The sequence below is a fragment of the Dipodomys spectabilis genome, unplaced genomic scaffold, assembly GCF_019054845.1.
Source record: "Dipodomys spectabilis isolate Male_0828 unplaced genomic scaffold, ASM1905484v1 ptg000105l, whole genome shotgun sequence".
Taxonomy (NCBI): domain Eukaryota; kingdom Metazoa; phylum Chordata; class Mammalia; order Rodentia; family Heteromyidae; genus Dipodomys; species Dipodomys spectabilis.
The window spans coordinates 3,250,819-3,277,839 of NW_024870782.1; the positions used below are offsets into that span (position 1 = coordinate 3,250,819).

Here is a 27,021-nt window from a genome sequence, read left to right on the forward strand (position 1 = left end):
GCAGATAAAATGGCTCAAATTCCAAGTTAATGTGTTAACATTTTTTTTGGGGGGGCAGGCATGGGTCTTGAAATTAGGTTGTCCTAACTCTGCCTCAGCCTTGATTACCCAAAGCTGGGGTGCAGCTTTTACACCCACAGATGATCCAGGGATCCTAGGACCCTAGTTCAACTCCCATCACTGGCAATAAAACATCAAACCAACAAAAATGGAGGATGAATAAACCAGGAAGTTTTACACAACAGTATTACTTTTGTTTCCTTTGCACTATAACCATCCTAGGTGACAGTGAATAGGCTTGAAAACTTTACGTGTCCTTGCATAGCTGAAAGCTGGGGGGCTCTCAATGAAGCCTGAGCCCAATCCAGGCGCTGAGGCCCTTAGTTCGATCCTGGGACTGCCACTTACACATGGCTGAAGATCTTAGGAAACTCGTTCCTATCTATACGAAGACTAATAGAATGGTGACATGAACTAATTGAATCACTAATTAGCTAGTCATTCTAGTATAAGATTGTACACAATAAATATAGATCATTGATTAATTTAATTAATACTTTATCAAGTCTTCTACCGTGATTAATTAATGGAGGTATAATTTTATGCCAATAATTTGTAGTAATAGAATATATATATATTCAATATAGACATCACACTTTATATGGAGTTATACACTAGAATCTACATAAATGTCTGTCTCTGTATACATTTATTGATAGATGCATATACATATGTAAATACACACACACTTCAGTCTACACATCTAACTGTTTATATATTGGCCACTCCTAGGACGTGAACTTGGGTCCTCAAATTTGCCCAACAACCTCACTTGCATCAGACTGGTATGCTAACATTGACCTATTCATGAAGTGGGCCTTCTAGGCCCTGAGTTCAAATCACAGAATTGCCAAAAACTTAATCCTGGTGGAAGAAGCCAATTGTCACACATGTTTTCCTTACCAGTGAAAGTCCTGGGTCTCAAGTATGATGTACACTATATATGCAAATCTATGTCCTATGTGATAGGATGTAACAAATGTTATATGTGTAATCATACTCACCAAAATACTTAACAAATAATTAAAAACAAAATAAAACGATTAACTACACTAACTGCAATATGCAGTAAACATTTGTTTTTGGGTCTGGTAGTGGGGCCTGAACTCTGGGCCTGGGTGCTGTCCCTCAGCTCTTCAGCTCAAGGCTAGCACTGTACCACTTGAGCCACAGTGACACTTCCGGCTTTTTTCTTTTTTCTTATGTGGTGCTGAGGAATTGAACCCAGGGACTCAGGTATTCAAGGCAAGTACTCTTCCTCTGAGTCACCTTCCCAGGCCCTGCAGTAAACAATTGTAAGTAAATATAAGTCATGTATTTAAAATGTATACGAATATTTTTTTTTTTTGAGTGCTAGGGTTGAATTCAGGCCCTGGGAACAGGCCTGATTTTCTTGTCTTCCAACACTAAGCTTGCCCTTCCCCCATAGTGCTGTAGATTTACCCAGATCCTGAGTTCAAATCCCAGGCCTGGCAGAAAAAATGGCATGAATTCCAAGCCAAGGATTCACATATATTTTTAAATATTTGTAGTGTACATATGTATGTATGTATGCATTTTTATTTTGCCACAGGGCTTGAACACAGGTCGTGGCAACTCTGGCTCAGCTTCGATCACTCTACCCTGGGGTGTAGCCACTGGATCCACAGCCAAACCTGGGTTCCTAGGCCCCAAACGTTGACAGGAAATAAATAAATAAATAAATACAGAATAAAACCGTTCAACTTGCAGATGGCTGATGGTTTTACATTTGTTTTCTTTGCAAGGTGACCATCCTGGATCTGAATCTGAATGACACAGCCGAAAAAATGTTGTTAACATGGCTTGCTGAAAGCTGTCGGGCTACCAGGGAAGCTATAGGCCAACATGGCAACCTAGGCCCTGAGTTCAAAGCCCAGTTCTGACCCCTACCAATGGCAGAATAATCTAAGAGTCTCATTCATATTCATAGGAATACCAATGTAAAGTTTTGAATGTCAAGGTTGAATTAGTTCTTCCTGAATGATACTATAAAATTAGAGTGATTTTAGGAGGCCGATGGATTTTAATTAATTTTTGACACATTAAAAGAATACAATTAATTACATGGACATGATAATTTCAGGACAGTGGTTGATTTAATTAATAATTCATTAAGGATGAAAACAATAATATTAATTACATGGAGTCATAATAAATACCCACGAATTGGTAGGAATGTAGCATATAGAACTGAATAATGTATAAACATCTCTGGCACTATAAAGATCTATATTTATTTGTGTACTACAATCTGCATTTCAATCTGTTCTTATTATGTCAACCCCTGGGGCTTGATCTCAGGTGCTGGGATCTGCTTGTCAGCTCCATATGCCCCAGGCTGACGTGCTGACACTCACCCACTTATGAGTTGGACCTTGTAGGCTGTAAGTTCAGATGCCACCACTCACAAAAATTGAATCGTGGATTAAGAAGCCCATAGTGACACATGTTTTCCTTCAGTGTGAGAGGCCTGGGTGTCAGGTGTGAAGTTTCATACACAGGCAAATCTATGCCTTATGTAATAAATGTAATAAATATTCCATATGTAATAACAGTCGATAAAATAAATGGTAGATAAATGAATAATACAAAAAATAAAATGAATACACTAAACACAATATGGAGTCAACATATGGGGCTTGATCTCAGGGCCTGGGAACTGCCTGACAGATGAATTGGCTAGAGGCTGCTGTGCAGACAGTCATCCATTCATGAATTAAACCTTGTAGGCCCTAAGTTTAGATCTCAGTACTGCCAAAAATGTAATCGTGGAGTGAGAAGCTGAGTGTGACACATGTTTTCTTTTTCTTTGAAAGTGCTCAGTGTCAGGTAGGATGTATAATTCGTATGCAAATCTATATGCTATGTAAGAGGATTTCATAAATGTAATAAATGTCATAGGTGGAAAAATTATCACTACAGTAAATGATAAACAAATTGAATTAGTAGTGAATCATTGTAGGATAAAATTAGATATAATAACTATAGGACTGCATTAAGGTTAATATTTTATTAAGCACTAACAGAATAAAAATTGCATGGAGACATAATTAAATACATAATAATTGGTAGCAACACATGATGCATACATAATTTAATTATATGTAGACATCTGTCTCATTCTATAAAAAATGTAATTATATGTATGGATATATATTCATATATGATAAATAATAACAGGATATTGAGTAATTATTAATTAATGCTTTATTAATGGTTCAACTGGGACAAATCATTAAACGGAGACATAATTTAATACATAATAATTGGTAGTAATATTATCTACAATTTAATAATATACAGACAGCTCTCTTTTTGTGTATATAATATTTATATACAGCAATCTCTATTTATATCTTGTTCATTCCTGGGGCTCGGTGGTTGAGTGCTCGCCTAGTAAGCACGAAGCCCTGGTTTTGATTCCTCAGTGCCACATAAAATGAAAATCTGGAAGTTCTGCTGTCTTTCAATCAATTGAGTGCCAGCCTTGAGCACAAATTCTTAGGGACAGTGTAGAAGCCCTTACTCAAGCCCCAGGACTGCTGCCAAAAAGGCAGAATATTTTAACTGCAACTATAGAAGGACAGGACTTCAAATACCTCATCACAAAGCAAGCTAGGAGTCTGGTGCTGACAGCTGCCACCTAACCTGACATAGCCAGATGTAAACCCCTGCAACCCAGCTGCAAGGAAACAAACGCTGCTGGCTTACCCCTATCATCCTGGCTGCTTGGGGGCTTTAAAACCCAGTCCTAGCAGGAAGCCTGCGAGACACTTTAAAATGTGGCTTGAAGTGGTACAGTTTTAGCCTTGAGCAAATGTAATTAGAACAGTATCCCCATGCTTTGAGTTCAAGCACGCTGGGTAACCACCCCCCCCAAAAAAAAACCATCCCATGAAACCACTAGATGTGAACTTGTTTGGTTTGTGAAATATTCCTCAAAGAATGGTGATACTGATGAAAGCACCCTAATCCTAATGACAGCTTATTGAATAGAGCTATGTGCTGAGACCTTCATAGGGTGCTCTCAGCTGAGTCTTGCAAAGAGTAACATATGCTGTGTCCTTCATCAGGTAGATTCTTTCACCTGGTACTCAAAGACCTCCACAACTCAGATGATTATGCAGACAAGAATATTGAGGCTCAGATATGTCCCCATGGCAGAGACAAAATTATGTATTACTGAAGACTAGTGAGTTGTCTCCTGTGGATAATTGTTTTGTTTTGATTTTTCTCCATCATGAACCTTGACCTCGGGGCCTAGGCTCTGACCCTTACCTCTTGGGCTCATGGCTAACACTCCACCACATGGAGCCACTAACCCCCTTGCAGCAGAGTGCCATGGCCTAGGAGTTGATAGCTGAAGTCTGTCGCCTTGCCTTATAAGAAACTGATATCTGTGGATCTGGGTTCCCAACTATCCCAGACACAAAAGGTCCCATGAGACTATCATCTCCAATTCACCACTAAGACACCTGAAGTGGAAGCTGGGTGCTTGTGACTCATGCCTGTCATACTAGCTACTCAGGAGGATGAGATCTGAGGATCATGGTTCAAAGCTAACCTGGGCAAGAAAGTCCTTGAGACACATAGCTCCAATGAACCACCAGAAAACCTGAAGTAGCTCTGTGGCTCAAGTGGTAGAGTACAAAACTTGAGCTGAAGAGCTCAGGGACAGCATTAGGCCCAGACTTTAACTCCTACAACCTACAATAACAACAATTTAAAAAAAAAACAGAAACAAATAAACAAATGTGAATTAGTGGGCTGGGAATGTGCCTTAGAGGTAGAGTACTTTGCATATATGAAACTCTGGGCTTGATTTCTCAGGACCACATCACTAGAAAAAAGCCTGAAATGGCTTTGTGGCTCAAGTGGGAGAGGGCTATCCTTGTATAAGAGAAACTAGGTACAGTGCTCAGGTGCTGAGTTCAAGCTCCAGGACTGGTGTATGCACACAAGTGCAGGGTGTGTGAACGCACGCACGTGCACACACACACACACACACACACACACACGCACACACACACACATACAGAAACCAGAAGTGAAGTTGTACGTGCATGTGTGTGTGCTAGAGAAAAACAGGAACATGAAGATGCTTCTAGTGTGTTCTATATACTTAAGGTTGGAGACACAAAGTACTCATAATTATCAGGTCATTTTATAGGCAAAAGGAACAATGCAGAGAGTATGAGGATCGCTCCAGCTTTTGGTCCTCTCATCCTGAAGCAGTAAATTCACTGCAGCTCAATGCTAAGTGACAAAGCTGGCATGTCCTATGGACATTTGCTCCCAAATCCTGGGACACTCATTTCTCACTTTTGGCTTCAAACCTGTGACTAGAGGAGAATATGAGGAGAGAAAATCCTTCTCAGAGAAAGCTACTGTAAAGAACATTGTGGTAGTTTACTTATAAATTCAAACCATTGGAATGACCCTGTTAATAATTCAGATTGTCCAGATTAAAAAATGAACAAAAGAAAGGCAGGTGCCAGTGGCTGCTGACTGTAATCGCAGCTCCTGAGGAGACTGAGATGTAGAGAATCTTAGTTTGAATCCAGCCAGCATAGGAAAGTCCTTGACATTGTTATTTCTGAGAGATCACAGAAAAACCCAGAAGTAAGGCTGGGACTCAAGGTTAATGCAATACCCTTGAGTAAAAGGAGCTCAGGGAGTATGCCTAGGCTTACAGTTCAACCCCAGGACCTGCAGCAATGATGGAACTATGATGCCTCTCCCAGGTTTCTGGAAGCTTGGGAAGTCCAAGCACATGTCTGGTATCACAGTGCTTCCTGTCATATGAGTCTGGTGAAGCTCATCAGGTTTTGAAATGTTTCACTTCTCTTAGTTGGGCCCTGGGTGGATAGGTTTTGGGGTTGAACACAGGGTGCTGACCATGAGCTTCAGACCAGAAGCGTGCACACACACACACATACACACAGACCAGAAGTGAAGGTGTGACACAAAATGGTAAACCTCTGGGCTTCTCCTCTGAGCTCATGGTCTCAAGATTTAGATTAAAGATTTGTGTGGAGTACCTCCTTTGCGAATCCTTGAGGAAAGCTGCTTAAAGCCTCCTCGGGAGATCGCCTTTCAAAGCCAGCCCGAACAAGAAAGTCTTTGAGACTCTTATTTCCAAAAACCAACAGAAAACCAGAAGTGGAGCAGTGGCCCAGAGGGTAGAGCTCCAGCTTTGAGAGAGAAAACTGAACAGGAAAAACAGGCCAGACCAGGCAAGAAAGTTTGGAAGGTGCTTATGTCCAATTATTGACCAAATGGCTTTAAGTGGAGCTGTGGGGGTGGTAGAGCCTCACCCTTGAGCAAAACAGTAGAGGAATGCATCGGGCTTTGAGTTTAAGCCCTGGGATGGCCACAAAATAAATTAAAAAAGAGAATACCAAGTTATGTATCAGTACCCTACCTTCTTATGTGTGTATATTACCACGCTGAATGCCAATCTATTTATCACTGTTTGGGCCAACCTGGGGCTCAAAATCGGCGCCTAGTAACCACCTGACAACTTCATTGGCCAGAGGATGCCATGCTCACAATCACCCATTCATGAATTCGGCCTGCTAGGCCCTATGTTCAGATCCTAGCAATACCAGGCATGATGGAGAACACATCTACAAATCTAGATGCTATGTGATAGGATTTAAACAATATAATAAATGGCATAGATGTCATCAGAGTCAATAAAATAAATGGTAAATAAATGAATAAAACAAGAAATAAAACACGTTATGGACTGAACATTTGTATGGAAGTAGAAATCCTTTCTTTAAAATGTATATAAGGAGTATGTTTTCCAGGACTGAGGCTTGAATTCAGCCCCCCTAGGAGGAGGGAATTGCAGGAGATCCTGAGATTCTTGTTTCTGGACCTAAGAAGTGTCATGGAATACAATTGATATCATCCTTGAATGAGTAGTTTGTGCATGATGGGAGTAGGAAATGATAGGCAAGACTCATGGGGTATCAGTTATATGTAATGAAGAGTTGATGAAGCATGACAATAATCACCACAGTCATGAAATGGAGGCATCAGGAAAGATCCAAGAATCGGCAGTCACACGGTAGATTGGATTCCATCACAGGTTGCCTTCTCTCCTACTCTATACAAATATGTACTTATTTGCATACTACCTTCAGTTTATGAATGGATGACTATTGTTCTCCTCCTTCCCCCTCCCCGGGGACTCGTTCTCAGGTTCTAGGAATGGCCTAGCTCCTTGGAGGTTCACAGGCTGCTGTGCTCATATGGACCCATTCGCCAACTGGGCTTGCTAGGCCCAGAGTTCAGATCCCAGCCTGCCAAAAGATTCATACTGATGTCAGAAGCCAATCGTTGCACCTGTTTTCCTTTCCTGTTTAAGTCCTGGGTCTCAGCTAGGATGGAGAATGCATGGGCCACCCTGTCGCCATGGGAATAGGGTGTCATCCACGTCAGCCGAGTTATAACTGTCATCATATACTCAAGAAAATACACAATATATCCATGAATAGCATACAAAATAGCGAATAACTACTCTAAACGCATGATGCAGTCTAAACACAGATGTGAATATACATCCCATGTTTCAATGATGAATTGAGGACTCTTGTGACCTCCCTAGGGCTCGGTCTCAGTTCCTGGGAACAGCCCAGCTCCTTAGTGGTTCACAGGCTGGTGTGCTCACGTGGACTCATTGGGCAGTTGGGCCTCCTAGGCCTGGAGTGTGAATCCCAGCACTGCCAAAAATTCACCAGTGAGTCATTGCACCTGTTTTCCTGTGCTGTGCAAGTTCTGGGTCTCAACTAGAATGGAGAATGTATAAGCAACTCTATACTCATGGGACTAGGTTGTCATCCAGGTCACCACAGTTATATCTGTTGTCTTATGCTCAAGAAAATACACAATACATCAATTATTAAGAGACAAAATAAAGAGAATGACTACACCAAATGCAAGATGCTGTCCACCCATGTATGGAAATATAGATCCTTGGTTTAATTATGAATTTATGACTATATTGTCCCCCACCAGGGCTCAATCTCAGGTCCAGGGAATGGCCTAGCTCCTTAGTGGCTCATAGGCTGGTGTGCTCACAAGGACCCTTTCACCAATTGGGTATGCTAGGCCTTGAGTTCAAATCCTAGCACAGCCAAAAGTTTCATCCTGATGTGAGAATCCAATCGATCTACCTGTTTTCCTCTCCTGTGAAAGTTCTGGGTCTCAGAGAGGATGGAGAATGCTATATAGGCAACTCTATAGCCATAGAAATAGGGTGTCCAGGTCAGCACGGTTATATCTGTCACCATACTCAATAATATACACAATATATCCATGAATAAATAAAAAATAAAAAACTACACTGAATGCAAGATGCATACGACACCTGTAGGTAAAGAGAGATCCTATATTTAAAAAAGTTGGGTTTATTATTTTGTCCAGTGCTGGGGCTTCAAATTAGGCCCTGGACTGGGACTGACATTCTAGTCTTTAAGGATGGTGAGCTTCCCCTTCCCCCACTGTGCCACAGAGCTACCCAGACTTGTGTTAAAATCCCAGCACTGACAAAAGATTCATCTTTATGTCAGAAGGCAATCGTTGCACATATTTTCCTCTCCTGTGAAATGCGGGGTCTCAACAAGGATGGAGAATGCATAGGCAACCCTATAACCATAGGAACAGGTTGTTATCCATGTCAGCACAGTTATACCTGTCACCATACTCAGTAAAATTCACAATACCTCCATGAATTAGTCACAAAATAAGTGCACCGAATGCAAGATGCTGTCCACACATATATGTAAATATAGATCCTATGTTTATATAATGAATTTATGACTATCGTGGGGCATTCTGAGGATCAATGTCAGATCCTGAGAATGGCCTAGCTCCTTAGTTGCTCACAGGCTGGTTTGTTCACCTTGACCTATTCACCAATTGGTCCTGATAGGTCCTGAGACAGATCCCAGGACTACCAACAAGTGGATCATGAAGTAAGAAAGTGAGTGTGAAAATTATTTTCCTTTTCTCTGAGTCCTGGGTGTTAGGTATGGTGGAGAACATGCCTACAAATCTAGATGTTATGTGATAGTATATCATCAACGTAATAAACGGAGTGGGTGTCATCGTAGAAAATAAAATCAATGGTAAATAAAAGAATAAAAATTACAAGGAACAACCACACCAAACATGTATGGACTGAACATCTACAGGTAAGTATAAATCCTATCTTTACAATGTATATAAATAGTATGTTTTCCAGGGCTGGGGCTTGAATTCGGGCCTAATGAACAGGCCTGACTTTCTTATCTTCATGTATGGTAAGATTCCCCTTCATCCACAGTGCTGCAGATGTACCCAGACCCTGAGTTCAAATCCAAAACCGGGCAGAATAAACAGCGCGAATTGCAAGCCAGGGAGCTAATTTATTTTTTATTTTTCATTTTATTTTATTTTATGCTCACATGGCACTTGAACTCAGGTCGTGGCAACTCTGCTTCAGCTTTGATCACTCAAGGCTGGGATGGAGCCACTGGACCCACAGCTGCTCCTGGAATCCTAAACCCCCAGGCCTTGCAGGGAAAAAATGGACAGAAAAATGCTGTGAGATAGCTTTTTATGTTTTCTTCTTTGTACGGCGACCCTCCTGGGTCTGAATGACACTGTTGCAAAGAGTACTTCACTTTGCATTGCTGAAGGCTGTCAGAATACCGAGGAAGCCATAGGCCCACGTGGCAATGTAGGCCCTGATTTCGAATCCCTGTCCTGACACAACCAATGGCAGGAGATACAAAGAGACTTTTTTCCCATCCATAGGAATAACAATGGAACGTTATCAATGTCACGGTTGAATGAGTTGATTGTAAATAATGCTTCTATAAAATTAGACAGCCTAATTTCAGGAGGATGATTGATTGTATTTAATATTATGAAGCATGAAAAGAATACTATTACTTACAGGAACACAATAATTTCAAGAAACTGATTTCATTAATATTTAAGGATGAAAACAATAACAATAATTACACAGAGGCATAATAAATACCCAAGAATTGGTACAAATATAGTCTATATAAGTGAATAATGGACAGACATCTCTGGCATGCTATAAAGATATGTATTTATTAGTATACTGCCATCTTTGTGTCAATCTGTTCTTATTTTGTCAACCCCTGGGGCTTGATCTCAGGTCCTAGGAACTGCCTTTCAGGTAAATTTGCCCCAGGATGGCGTGTGACACTCACCCATTCATGAATTTGGCCTTGTAGGCCATGAGTTCAGATGCCAGCACTCCCAAACAATGAATTGTGGAGTAAGAAGCTGATGGTGACATGTTTTCCTTTACTGTGAATCTTCTGGGTTTCAGGTATGAAGTGGAATACATATGCAGACCTATGTCCTATGTAATCAATGTAAAAAATGTTCTTGTGTCATAATAGTCAATAAGATAAATGGTCAATACATGATTAAAATAAAAAATAAAATGAATAACTCCACTGAATGCAATATGGAGTCAACATATGTATATAAATATAAATCATATATGTAAATTGTACATGAGTAGGATGTTTTCTAGTGGTGGGGATCAATTTCAGGCCTAAGGAATAGACTTAAATTTCTTGACTTCAAGGAGGAAATCTTTTGCTTCCCACACAGTGCAACAGAGTTACCCAGACCATGAGTTCCAATCCCAGTCTTGGCAGAAAAAATGGCACCTTTATAGTATATAAGGTCCAATTCTTAGGTATTTCATTATGCCTACACTTAATGAATGTGATAGTTTAAATGCTTAATAAAGTATTAATTAAAATCAATCATGATCCTATAATATAATTGTGTATAATTTTATCATATAATTTTATCATTCAACAACTGCTCATTCATTCATGACATTAATCACATTCCATTGGTAATCATATGGATAGGAATGAATTTCTTAGGATCTCCTGCCATTTGGAGGTAGCAGGACCAGTATACCAACTGTGGGCTCCAGCTCCCACCACTTAAACCCGAGGATAGGGAACTCACCAGTCTGTCCAAGAACATCAGCAAGACCAATGATGAGGCAGGCACCAGTGGCTCTCAGCAATCCTCCTTGTTACTTAAAAGGCTGTGATGGGAGGATCAAAGTCATCCTAAGTAGGAAAGTCCTTGAGACCCCTGTCCAACTTCAGTGCCAACTAAGCCAGAAGTAGAGCTGTGTAGCTCTTGTGGTAGAGGGCTAGCCTTGAGCAAAAGCAGCTCATGGACTGTGCCCAGATCCTGAGTTCAAGGTTTGGGACTGGCAACAAATAGATATACACAAGAATCTGTGCAGCCATCTGGCTAAAGCAGGTCACCCTCTTGTCCCCAAATGAATTGGACATAGTTCCCTGGGAAAGTGGCTGTGGGAGGTGCTGTCCTCTTGACTCTGCCCATGCTGCCTGCATCACAGGATTCTGGCCACACCACCATTCTTTCATGTTTCTTTCTGACCAATGGAATACAAGAATGGTGGCCACGCCCACATTCCATGCTGCTCTGTATCCCAGGCATTCCCTTGGTATGTTGTCACCACTACCAGCAGTTGAAGAAGGTAGAGCTGGCTGAGTAGTGAGCAAGAGACTTGACGCTACTTTGGAGTAGGAAATTGATGTGCCCTCCTGCTTCCCAGCCCCCTCCCCTGCTTCCTCCAAGGCACCGCATTTCAAACCTCAGGTGGTGGCAAGCTGCTGGCAGGCTTGCAGCCCTGACCTGGTCCTGGCCCCTGGTCCTCTGCTCTGGACCTGAGTGTCTGCAATGCCCCCTCCTTTGCTGCTCACCCCACCAGGAGCATCCACCAACAACTTCTCCCAGCAGCACAGGTGAGTGACCACCCAGTGGGCCTGCACCCTGAGACACCTGTACCTGACAACCCCCCCCATTTCCCGGACTTGCACCTCCCTCACACCCCACAGTCCAGCCAGGGTTCTGCCACTAATGCGCCTCAAGGATAGGGGGTGGGTGTCAACCCGGGGAACCCATCCCCATCCCAGCAGCCATTGTCCCAGGAAAAGGGCAGATGCAGTGATGGATGAAGAGGGGCACCACATCGTCCCTGGCCTGGAGCAGTGGGAGCCACAGAGCCATGCATCTGCACCCTTTCTCTCCCTAGTGGGAGCTTGGTGGCTTTAGTCAAAGGTGGGGAGCAGCACCTCCACACTTGCTTTCTCTGTCTTTTCCTTTTTTCTGGGCATGGGGTTTTTGGATGCAGAAGATAGACCCCCCCCAGCTGTGTGAGCCCTTGTCTTCTGTGCTTGGTCATCCTTTCACCTGAAAAGGGTCCCAGAAAAACCCAGAGGGAGGTGAAGGGTGCTGGGGGTCAAAGCAGAAGGTGAAAATCTGGGAGAAATACCCCCAACCCCCCCAACCCCCACACACATACACCCGGCCTGTTCCCCTACCCCTCAGCTGTCAAAAGTTCTCACAGGGTCATCACCTTTCCAAGCTCTGCCAACATGTGCTGGTGTTCTTGGTCCATTTGGTCTCCTTGTCCTCCCCAAGAATTCACCAAGTAGCCCCGAAGCATGTAAGCTAGAAGTAAGGAGTATGTCCATGTATGTAGCTTTAGGACTCCATCCATTTCCCCAACACTGCCCCCACCCCTGCCCAGACAGCCCTCTGAGGTCACCATGACCCTCTGCTAGTTTCCTTTCCCAGGCTCTGAGGAGACGCCTGTCTCAGGACTCCTTCACCCAGCATCCTGGCCTAGGTTTTGGTGAATGTGGAGTCAAGGCTGGTTGTTCCAAAGGGGAAGGATCTGGCCCTGGAGAAAGGGAGGGGCGGGGTGGAGCTGTATCATTTGAGTGGTGCTCCCCTTGGGTGGGAGCCCCTGGTTCTCTCAAGGGAACCTCCATGCTCCACCTTGTACATTGTCCCAGATGAGGAACGAACAGAGGCACTGTCTGAGTCGTGTATGTGTGTGTGTGCATTACAGAGAGAGAGACAGAGAGAGAGGGAAAGAGAGAGAGAGGGAAAGAGAGATAGATCATCTTTCTACTTATACATCCTGACAGTGCTCAGGTGAGTGATCAATTGGCAAATTTCAGGTGCTGCATGGATGAGTCTTCTGTCACCAGTCTGGATTTGTGCGTGTGTAGAAGTGGGTTGCAACAAAGATGGTCAGACCCTTTGGTAACTTTTCCTGCTATCTTTGTGGGGGATTCATGGGCTTCACGGCTGAGCTCTAGGGGCCTGGAAGGGTAAGGTGCTTGAAGGGGACTCATCACAATTAAATTACAAGACCAAGGGATTTGTGTGCCCTGGAGCTGTGGTAGAGTGATAACCTTGATGGAAAAAAAAAAGCTCAGGAATAATTCCCTAGCCCTGAGTTTAAGCCACCTGTACTGTCAAAAACAAAACAAAACAAAACAGTAAATGCAAAATAAAGAACACACACTTGGAATATATAATTGCTCCTTCCATACAGATACCTGACAATAGTCCCTAATTCATGCATTTTGCCTATATTAGGATACTGTGTTGAAAAAAATGTTTTGTTCATTAGATCACTGCAGTTAATGCCAGGAATGTACTTAGATGTCAAGTGAAGATGAATTCTGGAAATTCAAAGATTCCAAGCTTTTGAGTAGTCACAGATAATCACAGGGAAGGCTAGTCTAAGTGAGATTTGGAAATCTTTTTGGTCAGTCATGGCACCAAAAAGGCAGAGGCTAATTAAAAGTTGTGATAGAAGAGAAGGAATAACTCCAGATGGAAGGAATAAATGATAGTAACTAACATATACCAGAAACTGTTCTAGGGAAATATTCTTGGTTATTGAAGAACTAGTTATCAACTAGGCTCATTCCTCATTGCCTTTAACATTCTAAATCTCTTTGGCTAGTTCTTAATATCTGTGTGATAAATGTATCTCCTTCTATGCTGTTCTTTCATACCTGATCTCCTTTGCTTTCTAAAAATCTCAGTCTTTCTATATTACTCTATGAATATTGCCTAATACTAAATAACACCTACACAAATGGCAGAGGATACTAATGTAAGAGTCCCATAGCTCATGAGTCATTAATATAACCACATGGAAAAATGAGGACATATTTATTCCTACCCCAATTTTTCTTAAAAGCTGCAATGTCATCATTTGGTTCAAAGTTCCATTCTTTGTCTACATAGTATCATTAAGTACACATAAATGCAAATATGAGCCAGGTGCTGGTAACTCAAAACTATAATCCTAACTGCTCAGAAGGATGAGACCAGAGTTCAAAGCAAGCCTTGTCAGGAAAGCCCATGAGACCCTTATCTTCAATTAATCACAGGAAACCCGGAAGTGGTGCTGTAGCTAAAGTGGTAGAGTGCTCAACTTGAGATGAAGAGGTGAGGGACAGCACACAGAATCAGAGTGCAAGCACCAGCGCACAGGATCAGAGTGCAAGCACCATGACCAACAAAAAAAGTGCAAATATGACTTTCAGTTTCCCCAAAAGGAATGACACGGTCAATAGTAATCTTTCCAAGCATAAAAAATAATTCCAAAATGATTCAGTGCACCTTCTTTTGCTGAGTTAAGTTATGGTTTCTTTGCTGGGCATATTCTCTTTTTTAAAAAGTGTCAAATATTAGCTTTATAATAAGCTTCATCTAATATTTATTTTTTCAAAAGAGAAGCCCATATTGTTGATATCACTTGGCTTTCTTACTATCTACGTTTAAAGCCAACCCAGTCAGGAAAGTCTGTCAAAATCTTATCTGTAAATAAACAGTAGAAAAGCCTAAAGTGGACTTTTGGCTCAAGCAGTAGAGCACTAGCTTTGAGGATAGGTGGGCAAGAAAGACAACTGTTCAGGGACAGGGTCCAGCCTCTGGGTTCAAGCCCCAGAACCAGGACAATCTAAACAAACAAGCAAACAAAAACAACCCCCAGATAGTTTTTGGGACTCTCCTTAAAGGAGTACTGGTCTGAAAAGAGGCTGCTTGTGCTGATCATACAGTATCCTGCTTTTTTGGAATCCTTATTGCTATGGAGAACTCAAGACCAGACTAAGGGAACTGATAACTGACTCCTGCAAAAAGAGAATCATCTCAGGGGTGAAACATTCATCCATAAGACACTTTTAAACCTCCATGTCTTTGTTCCTTTGCAGTAGAACAATTTTAAAACAATGTTATTAGGAGCCGGTAATGTGGTTAAGTGGTAGAGTGCTTGCCTTGCATGCATGAGGCCCTGATTTCTCAGTACCACACAAACAGAAAACGTCAGAAATGGTGCCGTTTTTCAAGTGGTAGAGCACTGTCCTTGAGCAGAAGAGCTGAAGGAGAGGCCCAGAGTTTAGGCCCCACGATTGGCAAAAAAATACAAACTAACTAAAACACAGCAACATTAATTCCTTTTATTCTATGCTGGCCTTCACATGGCATATTATTATCTTTTGTAATACTGTCAACTAGAAGTTTACAGACAAGTTTATAATAATAAAAAACACACTGGAAAAAGTAAGGGACAGAGTTTCATTCAAGCCTTGGGATTCTTTTCTTGTACAGTGAAAAGGAAAGCACCATTTAATTTGAACTTTATCATTCCTCTATGTTCAATTCCTCTCCTGGGATCAGTTTCTACAAAGTCCAGTAAGAATCGTTGGTGCTTCTTGAGGTCTAATGAATGTTTTCTGGCTTCGTTGAAATAACACAAGGACACTTTTGGACATAAGGTAACAGGTGTTTCAGAGAAAACTTAGTAAAGATAAAATATAAAATTTATATTGCTTATAAATACTTTGTCCATGAGTACATTTAGTTCAAACTTCATAATTGCTCTGCAAATTAAGCCAAATTTTAAATGGGAAGAAGTTCCTCAGATCATTCTTTTTGTGAGTGTATGTGCTGTGCATTATTTCCCTACTGCACATGAGTTAACAGTAAGCGAAACATTTGCAATAATAGGAGAAAGAGAAGTTCTGTCTTTAAGTATAAGGGTTCAATACAATATAGAAGACTACAAATAAGACAACATCGAAACAATAAAGCCAAGTCCAGTATGTAGATTTATGGGAGTGTTCCTAAGTGGAACATGAAGTATGAGGCCTTTACCGTTCTAAATCATGCTTGCTAATGGCACAAATTTTAAAAAAGTAGAATGGAAGAATAATTCTGGTTCCAATGCAAGTCAGATATAAGGGCATGGACTTAACTGGAAAAAAAAAGTCCATTTTGAGAGAGCAGGGATTTTACTAGCAGTGAACTAGTGGCTAAGATCACATTTCTTTTTCTTTCCTTTACTTGCATTTTGTTGTTGTTGGTCTTGGCACTTGAACTCTGGGCCTGGGCGTTGTCCCTCTGCTATTCAGCTCAAGGCTACAGCTCTACCACTTGAGCCACAGTGCCACTTCTAGTTCTCTTGTAGTTATTTGGAGAAAAGAATCTCTGGGACTTTCCTACCTGGGCTGGATTTTAACCCCAATCCCCAGATCTCTCCACCACCCGACTTAAGATCACATTTCTAACAGTGTGCACCCAGCATATACAATGTGTATGTTCATCTAACTTTATATGAATTTTTGAGTTAAAAATCTGGGCTACAGCTTAGACTTTTCACTCACAAAAATGTTTGTAGTTTAAAAGTTGATACTTCTGCAGAAATAAAACCTAAGAATGTAAAGGATTCTGGGAAGTACAGTTTGCATGCATCCTGGGCAGAACAGTCTTTGCCACACTACCAGCCAAAACCTGGATTGGAAGAATGTCTAAGGTGATGGAATACCAGTCATGAGCAAGATTGATGAATAAGAGCTTGAGGCTTTTGCATACATACACACAAACATACACATACAGACAGAGGCACTTATATGTGCATAAACAAATACACAAATGAAACAACTCTTAGAATACGTAGAAAAGTTTTTAAAAAGCAAGAGAAAATATGTCCTGAGTAAGAATTAAGAGATAAATTTTAATATTAGAAAGTACTCAAGTGAACTTTTTTCAAAAAAGTTTGAGACTATTACATAGGTAGGGACGAGAGATAGTAAGAGAGTCAAGTAACTATTATTAAAGGGATCGAATGAATCAGAGATCCCAGCAGATGCATCTGAAAATGATCATATCCTGTGTCAAGTGTTAGAAGATCTTTGAAAATAGTACATAAACACTCTGAGCAGTCAGTCTAGTGGATAATATCATTGGAGAAGTTCAGAATTGCTAGTCTATGTCTAGATTAAATAAACCAACAAACCAAGGCAGGGCAATGTGATATAAGCCTGGAATTCTAGCACTCAAACTAAGACAGGAGATTAGAGAGTGGAATGAAATAGTGATACCTTCCCTGGACCAGGTAGTATAATTTTGTCTAATAAAACAAACCAAACAACAAGAAAGAAATACACAGTTGCATGTTTGGGCTAATTTTGTCATTATGTTTTGAGAAGTCAAATTTCCTATTGAAATGCAACTCGTATATAATCTTCAGTTGTGTTTTAAGTGCTCTCTTCATTACAGAACATTCCTAGATTCAAAATGGCTTATGATTCCCACCCAAAATTTGTAAAAAAAAAAAAAAAAAAAAAAAAAGTAAGTAAGCATCATTCTGTTGGATTCCAAAGAAATGAGGAAGGATTCCAAAATCTTAAGCCTAGAGAAATAGCAAAGTTCATCTAATGCAGGACTATGTAGATCTTGCTAAATTAGAATTTAGAGTTAACATAAATATTTTAGTATTGTTTGTAATTTCATATTTTATAGGATACTACAAAATTCTTTATAAGTAGGGGGTTTAATTGACAAATTCACAAATGATTCTGGCATTCTATTTGCCTATAATATGCTTTCAAGAGAGTTATAATTAGATCTTAGTTAATAGATAATTCCAACAGTTCATGTATAAAATGATAAAGTAAATAATCTAGACAGAATTGCCAAAAAATCGATATTAACTTATAAATATAGAAAAATTGCAATTTTTGAGGATTTTGTATGACATTGTATGAAGAGAATAATTGTGTGACATCTTCTTTCTTCTACCTATATGTAATACAGGAAGCAATTTCCTTAATTACGTGCCTCTGTATACAATGAGGAAAATGCTACATTTGGGGCTTGTTTTTGTTTTATTGGTTTGTCCTAGGGCTTGAAAACTGGGCCTGGAAATTGTCTTTGAGCCTGTTTATGCTCAAGGCTCATGCACTACCACTTCAATCTCAGTGCCATTTGTGTCTGACTTTTTCTGAGTTTATTGGAGATTTGAACCACAATCTTACGACCTTAGCATCCTGAATATCTGTGATAGTTTAAAAAGAGTATAAATATAAATAACATTTTCAAGTGTTCTGATCTCAAGAATCTCACTGGGGGAAAAATGATGCAACCCAGTTTATTGTAGTATTCTTTCCAGAATAAGGAGAGCATCACATTATCAGAGGTGTAGTATTTATTCACAATAGAGATAAGATATTCATGATGTGAATTAAGGGAATTTTAAAGTGCCCTTTACAAGTTGGAAACTACTGGACTAAGATGACTTTATGCTTCATAATTTTATCCTCTACCAGAATGTGGCTATTTTTCTGTTGACTTCTCATTCTGTAACACTCCATTGTAAACTGCATCTATTGCAAAATTAGATAACATGCAAACAGGTACTGTTTTGAATCTCTCAGGTTTGGAATGTTTAGAATTTGAAAATGAGTAGTTATTAGTCATAGGAATTTTGAGGAACACATATATTCTGTCCTCTTAACAACTTATTTACTTTTAAAAGTTATGGGTTTCCATAGAATTAAACTGTTTTCAGTTTTAGTATGAAAAAGTACTAAGTTTATTCTTTTCTCAAAATATTCGCGTTTATTGTGAAAATATTGTCTAGTTGGATAACATCAATTTGATGACTCTCTGATAAAAAAGCAGTAATCAATTCAAATTAGATGCCAAATAGTATTGATTTTTAAAAAGTTACTACATAAAATAAAGAATAATATTTACTATAACAATACAGTGAATGTATATTTTATGCAGCTTATATTTTAATTTAATTTTTATTGTTAAATTGATGTACAATGGGGTTACAGTAATTGTAAGGTAGTAAATACATAACTTTTCACACTTGTTACCCCCTCTTTCATTTTTCTCACAGTTTTCTTTCACCTCAATACTCCTCACAAGTTGTAATGTACATTTCCAACATATTGTCTTGTGTGTATTGATATTGCATTGGCTTATCCTTTGTCTCGCCGTTTTGTTGTTCCTCTTCACTTCCCTAATTAAGGTAAATGTATACACAATACACAGGGTACCAAAATCAAATACAGCTGAGGACAAACCATAGGGAGAAAAACCCAAAGAAAATAGAAATCACATTAAAAACAACTGCAAAAAAATCTCTGTTTCCATATCTGGAGTTCATTTTGCTCAGCATCAGCTTCTATGTTCATATATACATATAAAGCCACTGGAAAATAATAGTTGCCTGGACACTATATCATGTAAACAACATGTTACTGTTTTTGATGGTAAAGGTTGAATTAGGATTGGGGAAAACGTGATTCTGATAAAGGAATTTCAAAAGAGTTTAAAAATTATGACAGATATATTTTAATTGTTCAAACTTTTTAACAACTTAGACTATTAAGAAAATTGCATGGGAAAAATAGACTTTCATGCAAAGAAAGCTATGGAGACTTAGTTGAGAGGGAGCAATGTGGGTAAAGATAGCTCATTTTCACACTAAACATACAAACTTCAGAAACCTTACTGTAAATCCTGTAGGTTCCCTTGAGAATTGTCCTTACCCAGGAAATACACTCTCACTGTGTGAAATTCAAAGTTCTTAAAAAAAACTAAGACATCAAAATATGTGAATTGACCTTTAATTACCAAAATTATTCTTAGAAAAAGATAATTTGGTTAAAAATATTTAGGGAGAAAGTGCCCTCCAAAATAAAAGAATATATTTGGTTCACACTTTTCTGTTTGTAACACTTTCCACAATGTCTCTGCACGTGAAGCACTGAAACACAGAAAAAAATCTGATTGGATACTCCAATGATTACACATTTTGAAGTAGCTCACAAAAAATAATATCCTTATCAACATGAGGTAGTGAAGAATTCTCTTATTACATAAGCCAAAAAGTTTGGGATCAGAAAAGAATTGAGAAAATTGAAAGGGTAAGAATACAATGTTCTTAGAAGCCCTATCCAAGCATATTGATATTAGCAGTGGAGGGAGGCCAAAATTTTTTATATAAAGTCTCTTAATATTTTTGCTACCTAAAGTGATTTTCCAGAGCCTATTAGGCTCACTACAATGCAGAACAGATTTAATGAAGACAGGAAAATAAATTCTATGTCCAAATGAGGCAACTTAAAAGAGGTTTAAAAGAGAAACCATGAAGATGTAGCGGGGCGGGGAGGAGATCTTATAGTCTTTCAGCTTCACTGGGCTTGAAGCCAAGAAACTGTGCTTAATTGGAAATCAGGCAAGAGCTAAGAGGAGGACATAGAATTTTGACATAGAAACATTGTCCTTTGAAACAGACACTGTCACCCAAGGTATGGATCATTTAACTCTATTCTTTTCCATACATCTTGCTGAGCAAATGCAAGACCAAGAAAAAAATAATCTATTGAAATAATTTTGCAAAGAATAACTTCACTGATCCTGATATGGTATCTAAGGAGAGTCTTAAGAGAGAACATAAAAGTGAAGTAAACTACGGTTTCCTCTAAGCATCTTGTTAGCAAAATATTTGAGGTTCGAAGTGATCGAACCAAAAAGTAGTGGAGTACTTATTTTTGTGGCACTTCAGACACAAGAAGACTTTCAAGGTAAAAGAAAAAAAGTATAGCTAAATATTTGTGATCACAGCTTCTTGGAACGGTTTTTTGGAGACAAAGTTTTACATTAGAGTTTGTCGTCATTAACATAGACGTTGGGTTTTCGTGGCAACCAAATGCAAGGGTGAAGTTTAATGGACTCTCATGGATAAGTAAACAGCATGGCAGAAAAAATGCCAAATAATATTTAGTAAATTAGTTTGGCTAATTACTTTGCCAGAACAAAGAATGAAAGATATAATTCAAAATCACTTGACTTAAAAGTATGAAGAAAGAGTAGTGAAGAGAGATGAGAGAAAACAGAGGACTCTTCTGTCCCCAGTAGAGTAATGGGTTATTTATCTTGTTTCTTCCATTTTATCTTCACAAGCTATCAAGTGTGGCTGAGGACTGGAGTATCCATTGCATACAAAAAGAACTCACAGAAGAAAATACTTGCAGCAGATGTAGGTGATTCATAACCTTAGACAATCTATTTAAATCTGTTCAAAATTCTCTGCTACCCCAAACTGCCCTCTTTGAACAGCTTTATTTGTTTTTCCCAAGACTACCCTTCATTAACTATTTAAAATTTTGAGAGGTCATATTCATCCTCTCTAGAGAGTGCTGTTTGGTTGTGATTTTTGTGTGTTTTTGTTTTTTGTTGTGTTTTTTAACTAAATCTCAAAAGGTTGTGCAAGTGTATTACAATAAATATGTCCATCTAATTGTCCAATGTTCCTGGATCAGAGTGACTCCTTCTATCATTTTCAACCAACCCCTTCTCCAAGATTTATTTCAGATTTACCACTTCCTTTATCACATGTGTACATTGAGTATTCTAGCTGTACTTGCCCCTTGTTCCATTTTACATTCATTCTATGTCTTTACTATTATTCCTCTCTGATTTCAACTTCCTGACAGACATTCTGTTAAACTTAATATTTTGAAAGGTTTATATACATTCCATGGAGTTTTAATCCTGTATATACTTGTACTGATGTCAGCTTATATTTCCATAATTCATTCATCTGCAATAACAATTTGAAAGACTGGAGACGTGAAGCACCTAGACATGATTTTATTCTCATCCAGTTGGAAGATTAATCTTTAGTCAACAACAAAGTTAAAAAATGGCTTAGAATATATTCCTAACTAACAAATTCTATTAATGGCTTTGTAAAATGTTTGTGATTATTTTATTTTACATGGGATAATATTTTCTATATTATAAGTTTTGTAAAAAAGAAAAAAACTACGATTTCCTATTATACAAGAATATGGTAGAAATAAAAGACAGATTTATGTTTTTCACATCTCTGATGAGTACCCATATTCATGACTTTAAGTCATATTTCTTACTATGTTAGACAGATAGGGAAAACATAAAACAACATATGATAAGGCAACTACTTGTGACTTTTTAATATTTACCTTATTAAGTGATGAAACTTAATTTATTAGCTAATGTTTGGGTTTGAATTATGGGAGGTTGTTCTGTTTGACACATTTCTGCAAGGAATCTACTGAACAGCACAAATGGTGGGTGGTACTATTTCTACACTTTAATGAGTGGTTGAACCTGTTTGGCATTAGTGCTGGGTAAATAAATCAACTCAATTGTAACTTGCACCCTAAACTTGAAAAATTTGTAATGTCACTATCGTCTACTTGTCAAATGTTATTTTGGTGAATGTGATTTTTAAAAGATTATAAGAAAAGGAAATTGCTTTCAGGAGATTAAATGTAGGTTATCATTGGTTTGAGAATGATAACTTTTTTTTTTTTTTTTTTTTTTTGTCGGTCGTGGGGCTTGAACTCTGGGCCTGGGCGCTGTCCCTCAGCTCTTCAGCTCAAGGCGAGTGCTCTACCACTTGAGCTACAGCCCCACTTCCGGTTTTCTGGTGGTTTATTGGAGATAGGAGTCTCTCGGTCTCTCCTGCCCGGGCTGGCTTTGAACCACGATCCTAGATCTCAGCCTCCTGAGTAGCTAGGATTACAGGCGTGAGCCACCAGCGCCCGGCCGAGAATGATAACATTTTTATTCTACAAAACCAAGTTTTAATGAAGTACCAGTATTTTGAAGCATTAACGATCTTCTCAATTAATGTTTTTGTGAATTATATTTGACCTGTAAGTCAAGTTTTCCTAGCGTTGGTAGAACAATTATGGATCTATCGTTCTAGGATAGAATGATAGATCCATAATTGGACTACTTATGCTGGACTGAAATCGTTTAATAATCATTAGAAGAGGGGTATTAAAAACAATTTTGTGCCAGTTGTGATCTTGGTCACTCATATGGGCTGGTCATTTCTAAACTGAAAGTTTGAATTAGTGTACTTTCAGATTTTGTGATCTCATCTTTCATTTTAAGTTGCATTGCATTTCACAATTGATTACTGCTAATTCCAGTGTGGTAAGGAATTGAGATGGATTTTCAATTACTTTCTTTTGGCATGTTTCATGAGCCTGCATGAGAAATCTTGCCCTTGTTATCTGATGAAGCAGATAACTGGGACATGGGATCCTAGGACCCGTGGGTCCTGTGGAAGAATGATACCTTTTACATATCATATCAGCAAAATTTGTGTATAATCAGTAGGAATGATTCAGAAATATGGAGAAAACATTTTGGAACCAGTGAGTTAAAACAATAAAGAGAGCAGCAGAGTAAAATCCCTTATAGATTAGAGGAAAACAATTTTTTTTACAATGTGAATTCAGAAGATCAAGAACACTTAGAACATACCAAAAGTTTATAACGAAGACATTGCATTGATAATTTCTATATTCTAATGTACATTATAAAACTTATTATTTATATTCCAATCTATTTATTGTAATAAATATCTATTTATTTGACAAATTATCAATTAATTCTAGTAAGTTTCACTGTGTGAAATAAAATATCAGCACGTATAAATATACAATATATAAATATATATAATATAAGAATAAGGCACATGTTTTGCAATGTTCTGCAGTGGTTAGGGTATCAAAGGCAACTGTGTTTTAAAGTATTATTCCATTGTTTCTACCTCAGTGTTTGGTAGAGTTGGACCTAAAGCTTTATCATTTGTAGTTTTACAGCCTAGAGACAAGAGGAAACACTGTGATTAAAAAACTACCAATTTAAGGCCTATTATCGAGGAGAAACATATAGACTTCTCTTGTAACTATGAAAATATTTCGTGAAAGAAAGGCAGTAGTGTAAATTCCTGCTTGGTTGGATGGTAGACTGACCAGGACATTAAGTAATCATGCATGTGAAAAATTTTTTCACCTTCTTGGCTTTAGCTACTTTTGAAATGTTAGGTATTAAAAAATATATATATTTTGATAAAATACCTTCTAGTCTAAATGATTCTGTCTTAACTGTTTATCTCTCTATGATCCCTTTTAACTAAGAATAGTTTTGTTCCAATAAGAAAATCTATGCCGTCAGGGTAAGATATTCTGGTTGGTCTGTTGCTACATGGAAGAAGAGTAAAGGGTCAGCTAGACATTTTTGCCAATAAGACCTCATTTAGGAATTTTTAAGCTGCAGAAGTTTAGAAGTGCTCTTAAGCAAGGCTTACTTTGAATCCATTAGCTCCACAAAGCTAACTCAGTTTATAAACAAATACTTGAAAAGCAATCACTTTTGGACCTAGCTATAAAGGCTTCAAAGTATGATCAAATTTAAGATGAAAAATACTTAAAATAGTCATTGACAAAAAATTGCAAATGTGAGCAATCGACCAAACAATATAAATTTTTTCCAATATGCACAGAATTTTAGAGAAGTAAGATCAATAGCATTTTTAGGAACAATAAGGTTTCCTAGTTACAAACAGTCAACCAAGGATATATGCCTGTATAAAGAATGCATCATTAACTACTTAAATCTACAGGATACTACACGCTTCAGCAGGACGTTTACCCAAATTACAATATAGAAATTATCATGGCACTTGCACAAGGATGATATGAAAATTTGTGAAGTATTCCATATTTTTCATCCTTCAGATGCAAGAAATGAAAAACAGTTATTAAAAATAGATTACAAAAATACAAGTCGTTATGTCGAAAAATGAACTTTACAACTTTGGTGCGTGTGGGGGAGTAGCGGCGAGGATTGAGTGGGGGGGCAGGGGAAGGATGGGAATGGATGGGAAAGGTAAACAAAGAGGAGGCTACAATGCTTGATAAGAAATGTACTCATTATCTTGCCCATGTAATTGTAACCCCACTGTAATGTATTTTCACAATAAAAATATTAAAAAATACAAATGTAACAATACATGTAATTCATTGAACTGAAAGTTATTTTGACATCAATGCATTAAATCCTCACCTCAGAAAGGCCTTTACATAGCATAATCTTTACAAATCTTTTGAAATTAGATTACATTGTCATTTTATCCCAAAGAAATAAAATACTATAAGGACCTAGGAAAAAAAGGAATCTTAAACTTGTTCTATATGGAATGCTATCTGAAATAACACATTTGTAATGAACCTATATATATATATAATAAAACAATGTAGAATTCAAAGTATTACATCTAGGAGAGAATTAAATAGATTATGTACATTATACAAACAAAAAACAGATTATTTTAAAATATAATTTTTTCATTCAAGCACCAGAAATATTTTTAGTTTTTGTACTACTCATTCCAACAGATAAGTTAAAATGATTTCTGATTTAAATAATCACAAACCCTGCAGAAATCATTATAGATGTATACAAACAAATCTTGAATACATTGTGATATCAAAGTCAGGCAATTCACTTGAAAAATACGATGGAATCCATGAATTTTTAAAGTAAGATATTGCAGTTGCTTTGTATTGTGAAAATATTTTGTATGGACACAAAGATGGATTGGCATTTTTGAAATTTAAGAAACTTAACCAAACCATTATGATTTAGGAGAACAATTTTTACAGCCTTCCACAACTTCAAAGAGGTAGTGATACATATTTATCCTCTTGGCAATATCAAATGCAGTTTCTTCCAAGTTCTTCAGACCTGGTTTCATATATGGTTCAATAGAAGGAGATCCAGCATATCTTTGCTATTTCTATTCCAAGCAGCAAGATGCAAGGGGGTCAAGAGGACTTTAGTTTGGGCATTGGTATCTGCATCATGGTGAACTAAGAAGGAAGCCACTCTGTTATTATTCCACATATCAGCACTGTGCAAGGGTGTCCAGCCATTCACAGTTTTTGCATGAACATCTGCCTGGAGCCACCAACACATGGACAATGTCAAAGTGTCCACTTAGGCTTCCCGATGAAGAGAGGTATACTCATCATCATCCCTAGTATTCACATGAGTGTCCTTTTTGGAAAGTAGTCTCTGTACTGTAGTAAGCCAATTATTTTCAGCAGCCCACAGAAAAATTTGCTTGAATACTTCTCCATTTTTTTTTACAAATGATATCATTCCTCACTTTTTCATCTTGTTCCTTGTCTTCATCAGAATTGCCTAACCAGAGACATTGAGTACCAGTGGGAATGAGGTGCACATGTATTCCCCAATAGTTCACGTTGGTTGAACTGGTCAGAAAAATCCAGTGAATTTTCTACATCTGTTATTTCACCATGATTTTTTTTTCACTTTTTACATTTTTACTATTCGAAATTATTCTAACTGGTGAGTAGGGAATTGATAGAGAGCAGAGGAAAGGTTTTCCTCCATATTCAAAGGTACAGACTGAAAATGAGGACCAGTGGTGTCTTCATGTGCAGCTTATTCTAGGAATGAGAAAATATGAAATAATGCCTTCTATGTAAATGATTTGGGAAATGGCAGAGCAGAAAGTGAAATGATGCAACCAAAAATATAAAAGCAAAATAAATTAGGATAATTATGGATCAGTCATATTATCTATGAGAACCAAGAAAGGGAGAGAGGAAGAGAGAGACAGATGTGCAATGACCTACCTAGCCACAAAATCCATGCCTCTGATCAATTTATAGAGCAAACAATTTTATTTTTAAAAGAGATGGAAATAGAATTTATGTATTTACTTGTAATTAGTAAATACATTTTTAATAGCCTACATAAAGAGACATAGCTTTGACCAAATTACAGACAAGAATCTAAATCCCTGATAATTCTAGTAACAGATCTGACTGAAATCAGTTGTATCACACTTTTCCTGTAGAGTGA

At 38.3% G+C, this 27,021-nt stretch overlaps 1 pseudogene; it reads left to right on the forward strand.

Moving 5' to 3' along the window:
- The first annotated feature begins 24,761 nt into the window (after nt 1-24,761).
- LOC122114093 lies at nt 24,762-24,856 on the forward strand (annotated as a pseudogene).
- The last annotated feature ends 2,165 nt before the right edge of the window (nt 24,857-27,021 follow it).